Source organism: Octopus sinensis, unplaced genomic scaffold (assembly GCF_006345805.1).
Source record: "Octopus sinensis unplaced genomic scaffold, ASM634580v1 Contig03042, whole genome shotgun sequence".
Lineage (NCBI taxonomy): Eukaryota > Metazoa > Mollusca > Cephalopoda > Octopoda > Octopodidae > Octopus > Octopus sinensis.
In genome coordinates, this window is record NW_021826212.1 from 10,001 (window position 1) to 15,000 (window position 5,000).

The window sequence follows — 5,000 nt, forward strand, 5'->3', positions numbered from 1 at the left end:
TTCAGAACTTATTTCAGGTTTAGCTGCGTAGTTAAGAAGCTCGGTTTACAATCATGCAGTTTCAAGTTCAGTCCTACTGCTAGGCGGTACCTTGGGCAAATGTCATCTACTGGACCGAGCAATGTCATGTGAGTAAGTTTCGTAGTCGGAAACTGTGTGGAAGCTCGTCATATACATATCTATCTATCTATCTATCTATCTATCTATCTATCTATCTATCTATCTATCTATCTATCTATCTATCTATCTATCTATCTATCTATCTATCTACTTATCTATCTGTCTGTCTGTGTATGAAGGCGTGTGGCTTAGTGGTCAGAGTATTCGGCTTAGGATCGTAGGGTCTTGTGTTCGATTCCCGGCGGAGCGTTGCGTCCTTGCGTAAGACTTTATTTCACGTTGCTCCAAACCATTCAGCTAGCAACAATGAATTGGACCTGAATTTCAAAGGGCCAGTCTTGTCATATTCTATATCACGCTGAATTTCTCTGAGAACTACATTAAGGGTACTCGTATCTATGGAGTTTTCACCTACTTGCTCGTTAATTCCACGAGCAAGCTGATCGGGTCAAGGCAGCAGGATTCGGTTCCTTGCCATACCTTCGAAAAGAGTCAGAAATGGTTCTTGTAGAATTTCTACTTCACCTACCTATCTGGCTTCTTAATACCTCTGATTGTAAACCTATGTTGTGGTTGAGAAAGACACCGACCGCTCTGCTTAGAAGCCAGGGCCAAGTAGGTGTTCGAAGATCTTCCTAGGAACACAGAGAAACGCATGCACCAGGCTCTGGAGCTGCCTTTTAGCCGTGGTAGAAATTAAAGCCGGATACCTTGAGTAAGCTATTATCTCCTTGCCATAATCTAGTTAACCATTTAAAATTTTTTAGAATACTTTTATTTTGAATGCAATATTGTGTTTTCCTTAACATCTATGCAAACAGTCAAATTTAGCCATGCTGGAGCACTGCAATGAAGGGTTTCAGTTAAACAGATCGACACCTGTACTCATTTTTCGAATCTGGTGCTTATTCTATCGGTCTAACCATTGCGCAAAGTTAACAACGCAAACTCACCTACACCGGTTGTCAAATGATGGCAGTGGGTGGCAAATATAAAGACACACACACACACACAACACACACACACACACACACACACACACACACACACACACACCACACACACACACACACACACACATTGATATTTATTTCCCACTAACAAAATTCCTTCTCAAGGCATTTGCCGGTCCAGGGCTATAGTAGAAGACACTTAACTAAGGTGTCGCGAAGTGGGACTGAACCTGACGTGGCTGCAAAGCGAGCTTCTTACCCACCCAACCGTGCCAGTCCCTATATCTATAGATGTATGGTTCGTTTACGGGGGAAAAGCGAGGGTGGATATCTTATCAATTAAAATTTTAAATTCTTTTCAGTTAATAAATCTCGCAAACCTCACGAATGTGACACAGGATGTAACCCAGGTATCCGTGACGAGGCGGGGCTCGTGGGGTCTGAATTAAACCTGCCCCCCCTCCATCCGTAATGTCTTCCGGTCTGTCCTACCATTCGATTTTATTATATTTTCTTATTTTTGTAAAATTTTTAATGTCATTTTTTTGTATAATCATTCGCTCATCTGACCCCAAAATCAGATTGTATTGTCCCCTCTTTGTTGGCCCCTTGTGGGTAATAAAAAAAAAATCAAGTTAATAAATCTCGCATGGATAGACCTTTTAGCTTACACGCACGCACGCACAACACACACGAATATGCATATATATATATATATATATATATATATATATATACGCACACACATATATACACGCATGCATATATATATGTGTGTGTGTGTGTTTGTCTTTGTGTTTGTCCTTACCACCACCGCTTGACAACCGGTGTTGGTTTCTTTACGGTCTCATAACTTAGCGATGTGATAAGAGACCGACAGAATATGTACTAGGCTTTAAAAAAGCTTACTTGTTATTTGTTTTACTAAATCCTTCAGTGCAGTGCCCTAGCATGGCCGCAGTCGAATGACTGAAACAAGTAAAAGATAAAAAAAAAGAAACAGATAGACGGAGAGAGGGAGAGAGAGAGGGAGAGAGGGAGAGAGAGAGGGAGAGAGAGAGAGAGAAAGAAAGAGAAAAACAGTGAGATATACATATATGTGCATATGCTCATGTGTATGTATATGCGCGCGGGTGTATGTGAGCGCTCGTGCGTGAATATTAATTTTCATTCATTAAATGTATACATATGAATAAATATGAATAAATATGAATAAATATGGTGTAGATAGAATTTAGACTAAAACATTTTGGTCTAAAACACTTTTGGGATTTTTTCGGTTTGAACGGCAGTTTTTTCTAGCGGTGTCATATGAAATTGTCACCCATAATTATGACCCTAGTATCGATCTATTGCATTTCAATCTGTTTTAGGGTTAGGAGTGGGAGGAAGGGTATCTTTTTTTTTCTTCACAAATGTAAATAAACCCAATTTGTTTCTTAAACGAGGGACATATTCATATGGCACAGAATGTTTTTTACCTTAATAGACGTCAGTGATTGGTTGAAATTGCAGAAATTGAAGAAAAAACAACAACAAATATCTTACAAACCATAGAATTTTCTCAAGAAAGCCAAGACAAAATGACGTTTTATAAACACATTCTACCAGTATACGAAGTTTAAAAGTGTTTAGTTACGTGGAAATTATTTTAAAAAACTGCCGGTCAAACCGAAAAGATCCCACTTTTGCTCAGTAATACGTTGGTCTAATAATGCTTTGGGTTTACTGTTTAACGGAAGTATAACAACCCCCCCCCCCCAAAAAAAAAACGTTTACTACAAAAGCTTCACATTAATATTGCTACCAACAGCTGTTTTATAACCCCCAGTTCTCTAGAATATAGGGTTGATATAAGAAGAGCTCACTTGAGATATAACTTAGCATTATTCCTGTAAAACAGAGAACCAATATTGAGCTGAGTAATTCTTTTTTGACATTTGTTCTTCCATTTCCAAAGTATCCAAGACATAAATTAATAACTCCAGTCGCACGTCACTCAGCTTTAAAGATTTATATCACGGAGACTAACCTTGCCGAGTTTGTTTACATTGTGCTGTAACTACTTCCAGCCTCTTAACTCTTAATCCAGCCATTATACAGATCTTGTAATCTATCGCCCTACTCTTCTACGTAACTACATTCCTATCTATCTATCTATCTATCTATCTATCTATCTATCTATCTATCTATCTATCTATCTATCTATCTATCTATCTATCTATCTATCTATCTATCTATCTATCTATCTCTAATCTATCTATCTATCTATCTATCTATCTATCTATCTATCTATCTATTTGTCGTCTATCTATCTATCTATCTATCTATCTATCTATCTATCTATCTATCTATCTATCTATCTAATCTATCTATCTATTTCTGTCTGTCTATCTATCTATCTATCTATCTATCTATCTATCTATCTAATCTATCTATCTATATCTATCTATCTATCTATCTATCTATCTGTCTATCTGTCTGTCTGTCTGTCTGTCTGTCTGTCTGTCTGTCTGTCTGTCTGTCTTTCGTCCGTCCGTTTATCTGCCTGTCTGTCTGTCTATACACACTCGCGTGCGCGAGTATACACACGAACACACAGAAATGTTTATATGTGTTTGTGTGTGTGTGTGTGTGTGTGTGTGCGCGCATTTCTGTATGTTTATCCATGGATGTATGTATGTGTGTGTGTATGTGTTTATGTATAACTAGTTCTACTGCCATCATTCTTCAAATATTCTTTTTTGATTAAGGAACAAGGTTTTGATTTTGATATTCTCGTTGCTGAAACCAACACTGACGGATCTCTGACAATAAAAGTTAATTTTTTAGAAATTTTCATTTCTATGTCTTTGTGTGCACGTGAGAACATTCGTGTGTTTATGTTTATATGTGTGTGTGTGTGTGTGTGTAACTAATCATTACTATTGCTACGACCACCATCATCATCTCCACCAAGAACAGTACTACGTGCACCACCACTGCCACCATCACCACCATCGCCGCCTCCGCAGCATCGCAGCTCCTGCTGCCGCCGCCGCCTCCACCACCGCCGCCACCGCCACCACCACCACCACCGCCGCCGCCACCTCCACCACCACCACCATCACCACCACAACCGCCACCGCCACCATCGCCACCACCACCACCACCACCACCACCACCACCACCACTGCCGCCGCTACCCTTTCCCCACCGGCACCGTCTACATCATTACTACAAATCTACAACCGCGCAACCAAAAACCAACACAATCGACACTCCCCCCCCCCCCGCAACCTAGCAATGATGGTTTAATCCTAAAGCTTTCAGAAATGACACCAAAAGACATCAATCTATTGTCAGAAATTGGAAAGAATTTTCATAAATAAACCATCTTTTACATAAAATTTTGAAATGGAGATGAATTTTTGACATCTCACTTTTAAATCCATTCCTTATTTTCCGTTTAAAGTTTTCAGATTTCTTCTTATATTTCTTGTATTTCTTGTATTTCTTATATTTCTTATATTTCTTGTATTTCTCTTGAGCCTTGATTTCCTTTTTCTTTTTTTTTTTTTTATATGTGACAAAGTTTCTTCGTTGCCAACTTTTCTGCTTCCGCAGCAGGAAACTTCGATAGGGAACTGCAATGCGTGATTCTGTGTGTGTGTGTGTTTGTGCGCGCTTCATTGCATGTATGTATGCACATATTGTTTAACTACTACTGCTGCTGCTACTACTACTACTACTACTACTACTACTACTACTACTACTACTACTACTACTACTACTGTTGCTGCTTCTTCATACAGATATGTTTGTTTCTAAATGTGTGTGTCTATCTATCTATCTATCTATCTATATATCTATCTATCTATCTATCTATCTACATATATATATATATATATATAGTATAGTTAATTTGCCAACATACAGTGGCAGTCC